This window comes from Montipora foliosa, chromosome 9 (assembly GCF_036669935.1).
Source record: "Montipora foliosa isolate CH-2021 chromosome 9, ASM3666993v2, whole genome shotgun sequence".
NCBI lineage: Eukaryota > Metazoa > Cnidaria > Anthozoa > Scleractinia > Acroporidae > Montipora > Montipora foliosa.
Genome location: NC_090877.1, coordinates 21,803,055 through 21,812,410, shown reverse-complemented (window position 1 = coordinate 21,812,410; position 9,356 = coordinate 21,803,055). Strand labels below are relative to the sequence as shown.

The window sequence follows — 9,356 nt, the reverse complement described above, 5'->3', positions numbered from 1 at the left end:
CAGGACACTGTTGCTGAAGAGATTTGACTGAATGGTCGAATAGCAGTTCGCTCGATGACCATTTCAATTGAACTTAATCAGGCAAATTTCTAATTAACGCAATTCAAGCAGCTAACCAATCAGCTCCAACCTTGTTAGAGCTGCGAGGTGACCCGTGGCAGTGTTCGAGTGGAAATTCGTTTGTGGAGCTTACCGGCTAATGGATTACCATCTTGATTTCAATTCATGTGTTTATCTTTTAAAAAGTGGACCAAAAATATACCACTAAATTTCCAAATGGTTTCTCTTCCAACTAAAAAGTTACACGATGTTTCCTCGGGGGCCTGCATCTAACAGAAAATGTTAAGATTTTCGCATTTTTTTTTCAAAATTAAGTTGTTAAAATTGCCATTCAAGTGGTCCGTAGAAGAAAATTTATTAAGACCGAGGGGAAAATTTAGAAATGTATTTCAGTCGTTTAAAAATAAATTTTAAAGTGAATTTAGCAGAAATAATAACCATGTCATAGCACCTCATATTGGGTACACTAGAAGGAACCTTTTAGTTGCAATTATTATATATTGTTATAGTTGTTCCAAGCAAAATGCCAATTGTTTGCTTCCCTCCAAATTATAGAATTAAACATAGATTAGGTTAACTCTGAATAGCCAAAGCAACAACATTCTAAGTTGAGAATTTGATTCAGAAATCCAGCTTACTAGCAGGGAGAATTTTACTGTAACAATATTACTACTGCTAATAATACGCTTTCACCACATTGAAAACAAAAATACTTAATTAGGAATTGATTTTATCTTCTAGCAATAAAACAGCAGGAGGATATAAAATTAGGTATCTCCAAAGTTTAGAAAACTTGTTGAAGGTGATTCAGTGCCACCCTCCAAAACTTTTCACAAATTTCACGCTGGCCTACTAAGTACTTCCAGTATAACAAATTACTTAACCTCTCTTTGCAGACTCTGGTTGCAACACAGCTGCTTCAATAATTTTAATCCCCTTGCATTAGATTTAACCTTAAAAACCATAACTTCATATTTCTGTAATAATTGTTCAAAGACATTGAGCAAAAGCATACAAAGCTACATTTGAAAGGTGCATAATCCCATGTTACAGTTTTCTGGATAAGACTTCACAGAAATAACTCGTGTTACCTTTCCATATGTCAAGAGGTCCCATGATTTACGAGTCAATGAGTCAATGAGACACACAGTCAATATTATTAGCAATAATTTATTGATTAAGCCTTAGCCCTTGTTTCAGTGCTTAAGCCTAAGCAGGGTGAGGTTAAATTTTAGCCTTCATTTTATGGGTTAGGGTAACTGCACTAACTCATTGACTCATGACTCATTGACTCATAAATCATATGTAAAAAATACAATGTATTTCAACATTAGATGCAATGAATTGCTGTAAATAATAGTAACCATTCCTAGCATTTCAAAGGATGAATAAATTAAAGTTGAATGCAGTAAGTGTCAGAAGTAAAAAAAGTGGTCCAATTTATTTAAGCTGTAATCAATTTCAATCCTTGCTTTAGTCCCTGGATAGAGTTAAACAATGGTGGTGAAGTGAACAAACTACTCCAAGGGGGATTCCCTTACGATAATTACAGGGGTTCTTGTTGATCCTTTTTGGAGAAAAATTTGTGGATTTGTACTGCTTATGATACTAAGACCAAACAGCTGGCAGAGTTGCTGCAGTACACTTAAGGCTATCAATCTGAAAAATGAATGGAACTGTAGAACAATTTGGTAAGAGAGCAAATAACTTTTACTTAATTATAAAATGCCAGTCATTTGTCAATTTAGAACTGGTTCCTCTAAGGGGTCAGATTTCTTTAGCCTACATCCACAAAACAAGACTCTGTTACCTTTAAGGGTTGCTTTTTAAAAAAAAAAAAAAAGACCCCTCCTGAGCAAACTAAATCCTCATGTTTGGATTCTCATTGATTTCATGACTTTAATGATATTATGCAAATTTGTTTTACAATAATACTGAAATACCATTAAAGTCTTTTTAACCTAACTTTTTTGCAAACGCGTAGTTTACTCCTTGAACCACCAGCTTCAACTTTGATACTTTGTTCTAAAAGCCAATGCAGTTGTATAGCAATGGTGGTGATGATTAATCACTTTGTTTTCGTTCAAATGAAGAAAAAGAAAGTCAAAGTAATGATCGATGGCATTTAACTCTTTCACCCCTAAACCGGCCATACTTGGTATTTTACTCTGTCTAAAGCCAGAGTATTTTGCTCTGTCTAACACCAGACGATTTTACTTGTCAATGGGGAACCCCATGGAGTCAACAATCTTACAGTACTTCTCAACATAAAGAAAATGAATTCTGTGGACTTACACATGCCCAAATATAAATGCCGTATATTCCAAATATGGTTATGTAAACTCCTCAAGATTTACCTGCTTCAGGAACTTCAAATCAGTGAATATTTTGAATATTTTTTCTGAACTCCTGCAAACTATGTACACTTTTTAATGGTTTGCCCTTTAAAAGTAACATTCAGAAATAATGCAAATACAACTGAGGATGTTTTGCATTATCTACAAGACAAGACAACAATATCCTTTATTCAAACACAATCAATATTAAAGCAATAATACATGCTTGTGGGGTTATGTATTAACTGTAATAAAGATACACTACAGGAAATAAAAGCTTAAAACTAACTATGTGACAGACATAGCATATCTACACATAAGGAATAAGAAAAATAAATCAATTGCTATCCAAAGATCATATTGCAAATACACCAAAAGGTAATGGTTGATTGACAAGTTCCTTGTGCAAAATGGTAGAGCATGTTTGAAGTCCAGCAGGACCAAGATGAGAAGTTAAGATATTTTTTACCAAATTATTTTACTGCCATCAAACCCAATGAGACCTTATGCATGGGACACTGTTTCTAGCTGCAGCTCCAAATCACATAATGTATTAATAACTTTTGCCATCTAAGAAAAGAACAAACATGTGGGGTGTAACCAAAAAAAGTCCAAGGCAATAAAGCTTCCTTTCAGCCTTTTCAGGAACAGCTATCCACTGTCAACCATACTTGACTCAAAACAGATTCCTTGATCCAACAACACATGACAGTCCCCTAAAACCAAAATTACATCATTAATGCTTCCAGAAAACAAGTCTAAAAAAAAATATTTGTAAAACAGTGACGAACCTGAATCTATAGATATCTATATACATCTGTACCTACACTTCTGTTCTTCCAAACATTATTTTAACTAACATGGATTTTGATTTTGATTATTGCAAATCCATAACTTGGTAATTACTTGAACCACAGGCACCCCAAGCTGAAAATGCGTGGTGTATGCGACAGTTTGTGTATATAGAGAATTGTATGGGAAAATCACCGATCGTAAAAAAATTGTGTAAATAACCATCTCATTTGAAATAAAGTTTTCCTACCTCAAATGTGTGACCAACTTGTCTCTTTTGGCGAGTTTCGAGCCATTCTGACGCCGTTTAGTGAAGTCATCCGGAAGGCCGTTGCTGAAATAATGGGAAGGCCGGTGACTCCATCCATCGCTGGCCAGACCTCACTCCACAAATCGTTTTCTCCTCAACAGGAAAAGTCCCGAATCGCAAAAAAAACAACAGTTCCATAAAGCCCAATAAATTTCACTCCAAATACAAGTCAACAACTGTCGTGTTGCCAGCGCGCGGTCAAATTCAAATGGACCAATCAGAGTTGAGGCTGAAACCATCTTGCGAGTTTCCGTTGTTGACTACCCGGTCACAAGCCTCTAAGGAGAGCCGAAGAGGTGAATTTTAAGGCAAAGTTTTCGTTCGCCACGAGTCCTTCGGCCGCCGAAACACACGTATTTGGAGTGAAATTTATTGAGCTTTATGGAACTGTTGTTTTTATTGCGATTCGGGACTTTTCCTGTTGCTCAAGGAGAAAACGATTTGTGGAGTGAGGTCTGGCCAGCGATGGATGGAGTCACCGGCCTTCCCATTATTTCAGCAACGGCCTTCCGCATGACTTCACTAAACGGCGTCAGAATGGCTCGAAACTCGCCAAAAGAGACAAGTTGGTCACACATTTCAGGTAGGAAAACTTTATTTCAAATGAGATAGTTATTTACACAATTTTTTTACGATCGGTGATTTTCCCATACAATTCCCTATATACACAAACTGTCGCATACACCACGTATTTTCAGCTTGGGGCGCCTGTGCTTGAACGCAAGGATCGTTGAGTTGTGACTGCTAAAAAGTATAATAACTTTAAAAACCTTCACCAGAAAAGGGAATATAAATGACCTTAAAAGCAGCTATTTAAAATATTTGATATTAGGGTTACGTTCCCAATGACACAATCACATTCAAAATCAAATTCACATCTGATCGAATCATTGATCATTCATGTGGAGGTGCCGATCGTAAGGAGTAACACAGAAAAAAATAACCTTCACGTTGAACAATATTGCCATTTCTCTGCCACCTGGTACAAGCCAATTCACACATCAACGGAAACCTTGGGAATCCTCCTTTCTGCACATTACAGTAACTTTTTGTTCCCGGTGGCAACAAACTTTCCACATTAAAAATTGCGTAAAAACTCACCTGTTTCGCAGCTCTTATCCCACGAAATAAACTTTTCCAGGATCAAATTTTCCGAGGATACTAGTTGGATTGGAGTTTCACACGTGTTACACAACATAAATGTTTTCTAAGAATACATTCCACTTGAAACTGGCGTTAAAACTAGCCTTGATCGCTCTGAAAAGAACGGAAACCAACAAGATGTCGATTCTCAAACGGCAGCCATTTTTCTGCTCTTCTCGGGAGTGCTTTCTTCATGAGAGCCAATGATAGTCCCGGAAACGTATCACGTGCCATTTTGCGCGACTCACTAGCAGACATTTTTTCGCCAGTGAATGTTCTCCATATCACGTATACATTACGTCATTTCTATTGTAATTTATTGGGTGGCCAGTCACAGCGCGGGATTTGTTTGCCAAATTACTCACACTTCACAGTCCCAAGTCGATCGAGATCACTTTGAAGTTAACTTGCTAAAGCGGCCAAACAAAGATTGCACATCAAACAAATCAGGACAGCAGAGAATGGAGATTTCTAAACCAGTTTTTTGGTGTGCATTGTTTGGTGGAATCGGAGCTATGGTTTTCACCGGGTTGCTGTTCAAGATTTTGCAAACCAGTGGAAGACGACAAGAACGAGACGACGGAGAGAACAGGAATGAAACTACTAGAAGGCCACAAAATTCTGCCAGGTTTCGGCAGTGCACTAAATTGCCACAGGAGCAAGATGAGAGGTGAGCACATTTTTGCAACGTTTGTGAGTTAGCAGATTCTTTTTTTATGTTAAAATTCTTCGATTTTCACTAGACTGCGAGACTCTTTTTTTCGACGATCTTGTGAGTTGAAGCACGAAGTAGCTCAGTAAAATAAAATTATCGGTTTTATTTAATACGATGTTAATCCCTTTATAAAAGCTCCGTATGCAAGGATGCTAATTTTGAAGGTATTTTTATACCTTTTTTGCCTTGCTTAGTTGCCTTCCTTTCTTGCCTTCCTTTTTGCCTTCCGTTTTTGATCGGAACCGGAAATTAACTTTGATAACCACTACCAAAGTTGTTGATAACCACTACCAAAACAAACCATTAGCCAATCACTGCTCAAATTCTCGTCAACGTGACATCAGCCTCGTCACATCATTTATCAGCAACTGCGTGAAAATTCAATATGGCGGACGATAGGGTGAAACGCGGTGCAAAGAGGAAGGAATTTTCAATGCTTATATCACAGTAAAATGCATAGAATGTGGAATGTTTGGGCAAAGTTATTTCAAGGCTTTATTTTGGATACCTCATCTAACAACTGTTCCGAGTAAAATAACACAGTAAAGGGGACGACAACAGTTAAGCTAAAATGCACTATTTATTCTTCGATAGTGGGCATGATATTTTCATCAGTCATCAGTCGGCTTCTTTTTCTTGGGAGGCGAAGCTGGGGCATTCCGTATAAAATATAAATGAAACAAGAAAAGTAAATAATTTCGTTTTGGAAACGGCTCTTGAATTGCCAAATGTACAGGAAGCGATTGCCCAAGGGGCAAATTACTTTTTATTTACACGTTACAACATTAATATTGCCAAAGCCGCTGAAATGACTCTCCGTATGTGTGTGCACGGCTTAAATCCCAAAACATATTACCGTACGAACGTGTTTGCAGAATGTCTTTGCTTTGCTTTACTTTCAAATGGGCTTTAGTATTTCTCTACAACCTACTAAACTTAAGACAGAAACACATCATTCAACCAAATTTTTAAAAAAAATGTAAATAGAAATGAGAGTCCTCTTAATGAAAACGAAATCATGAAGATGTAAGAAACCACATTCAATGAATTAATACACCAAAACTCCAAATCATAAAATGACCAAAACAACAATTTAAACAATTAGTCATTCAGAATGAGAACTATTCAGTGATTTTGCCAAAAAATGGAACTAAAATGAATTAGACTCTTAGTTACCAGCCCGGTGATACTGTGTTGGTGTTTCTTACATGTACAAAGTATTTTAAGTTGTATAATATTTATTATATTTTGTCAATGAAAATCTTTCTTTACTTGCCTCTTTATGCAATAGCATGACATCATCAGATGTGGCAGAGCAATCATCTAGGAGATGCTGTTTCTTTGAAGTGTTAGTCTGCTTCTTCCAATCTTTTGGGCCATTTACTGTCAATGAATTTTAAAATAAGTATGATCAAGTCACAACATTAATAAAATTAAACCCCTTAATTAAAGTAAGAGTATGCAAGTGCATATATTGTCAAATGTGTTAGTTGATTATGAAAACAGTCAGCCCACCCCTCCTCTTTCAGGCATTTGACTCTAGCTCAGCTTGCTATATAGTGAGGATATCAATTACATCACCTGTTAATATTAATGTGCCAACTAGACCCTAATTATTGGATGCCGAAACAAAGGGTTCTTTTGTTCCGTGGTTGGCAAATTTAAATATTAAAAGAAATTTGATGTCAATGTTTGTAAACAGATATCTTCCCTAAAAAAAGGAATTTTATAATTATGAAAAGCAGTCCCCATTAAAAAGCTGTCAATGTGAAGAAAATCTTTCATCAAAAAATAGTTTGTTCAATTTACATGCAAAGTTGAAAATCCATAGACTCGCTACTAAAAAAAATCTCCATACACACACACACAAGGGATTTCAAATTCCAGGGCGAGGAAGGGTGCAGAAAGACCAAACCACTTAGAGAAACCTCATTAGAATTTCCAGATGGGTGAAGGGGTGTCAAAACGCACCTTTTGTGGGGGAGGTATGGACATTTTATGGAACAACACATCCACCAAGGTTGGATCCAAACATAATTGAACTAATAAAGGTGTGTTTTGCTACACTTTGCAGGTGATCAACGCCCATCACTTTTTTGACAGGAATTGTTCCTGTGTCACTCAAGCCTTTCACTGCACTTTTCAGAATTAATGCCAAAATATCGTTCAAAATCATCCTTGAATTTGTTTTTAGGCCTTTTAGTCTTTTTCGACGCTGTAGAGCCACAAAATCTACACAAGTTTGCTATTTTTTTGCCTGTGGGCATCAGCATCCGCCATCTCAACGCCTAGGAGTAAATCAAACAAATATGGGCGCCATTATTAACAGCACATCGCAAATCAAAATACCCCCTTGCACATTTTTAATACATCGTGCACAACAGCAAAAACACGTGAAAGTTCAAGTAAAAGACATAAAGATAGCGACATTTTTTTTGCAAATGCTGGAAAAATCTACAAGTGCCTTTAATCTAACGACAAAGTGGAAAACGTACCTGACTTTGGGACCCAATTTCATGGACTGTCCCACTTTACAGTTAACCTTTCCAACCGTTCAACCCCGCTCTGCCACCGCCATCTTTGAAAAAGGCGAAGAATGTTCCTTTCTTGTCCATATCGAGTAGAGTTGCGGGTAGATAACCCAACTAGTTCCGAACAAAAAACGGATAAAGTGAAGTGTATACGACCCGCCATCTTGAAAGCGGAGTAGACCCTGGGAACGAGGTTGACGAAATCCTCCGATTTCTGCAATGGCCGCCATGTTGTGACGTAACATGGTTATCAAAAATTGATGACAATCCTGGACTGGCATGGCAAGGCAGTAGTGTCTCCCAGATTTTTAAACTAATCATCTCAAATGGAGGAAAGATACTAACCAATATAAAGGTGGAAGTGATAAGACAAGTTAAAAGGGTAAGCAGCTCACTTCCAGATGCCGTCCGCGCCTCAATTGAAATCCCTAGCAATTAGCCCACGAACGCAGACGTATTCGCGCCAGTCCCTTGTAGCGCGAGTATAAATAAGAGCTCTGGATTTCATTTAGGCCCAGTTCGCGTTAGAATTCTCTTGCAACATTACCGTGTTATGGCTGACGCGCAAGCTCCAGTTGAAGCTGCTGTTCCCGCCGCTCAAGCCCTGATTCAAGTGCCTTCGGTTGCCGCAGCTAATGTTGAGAATCCTCAGCAAAATCAAGCTCCTTTGCAGGTGTAATTTTTGCTGTTTTACTGCTTGGTTTTTTCCTGACTGGTGTTCGCCCTTTCGCCTTTCCCTCCCCTTTGTCGTCCACGTGGCTGCTTGTTGGCACCATTTTTTCTATAGTTTTCGTCCCCTCGTTTTTAATTTATCTTTTGTACGCCTATGTTTCGCTGAGGCCGATCTGTGTACTTTATGGTAATTTTTTGTTTCGCGTATTTCGCCTTGCAAGCGTCGGGTTTGCGCGGTGCATTCCCTCCCTTCGCTGTTACGTGTATGATTTCTTATAATTAGTTTCTTTTCTTTCCGCTATCTTGTGTTTTCGAATATTTTGCCTCTCGACGGGTTTTTGTTTAGTCCTTTTCTCGCTGTCTTCCCGTTACCTCGCGTACTTTATTAGTTTGCTTAATACGTTCTTCCTTCGCCTCGCAATCCGCCAATGGTTTTGTGTAACACTTTCCTCTCCCCCTTTATTTTAGTTCCTGCCTGCTTATTTGGCTTTATTGTTTTCAAAAGCTTTTTATTTCCCAGCTTGGCCGCGCATATTTTTGGCCTTTGTCCAATACTATTACCCTGACGCCTATTTAGTTCATTGTTTTTGTTTTGCACGCCTTAGATTTTTGTTACTTCCTGGTCTTCATGTTTTTTGCCCTTGCCTTCCCTCGTTTTGTTTCAATTTTAGTGTTCTGTAAATTGTTGTGTCTTTGTGTTCTCTCCGATTTTTGCGGCACCTTTTTGTTTCTGTCATAATGTAATTTTTTCTCGCACTGTTTTCTCTTTTTTACGTTTCTTTTTCCTTTCCAATGGT

At 37.8% G+C, this 9,356-nt stretch overlaps 1 long non-coding RNA gene across 1 annotated transcript; it reads right to left on the bottom strand.

Annotated features, from left to right (window-relative positions):
* Positions 1-5,750: 5,750 nt before the first annotated feature.
* LOC137970678 (uncharacterized) lies at positions 5,751-8,055 on the bottom strand. Its single transcript, XR_011116845.1, has 3 exons — positions 7,852-8,055; positions 7,328-7,644; positions 5,751-6,739 (listed from the first exon to the last, which is right to left on the bottom strand). It is a non-coding gene; the product is annotated as an uncharacterized lncRNA (long non-coding RNA).
* Between the last annotated feature and the right edge of the window lie 1,301 nt (positions 8,056-9,356).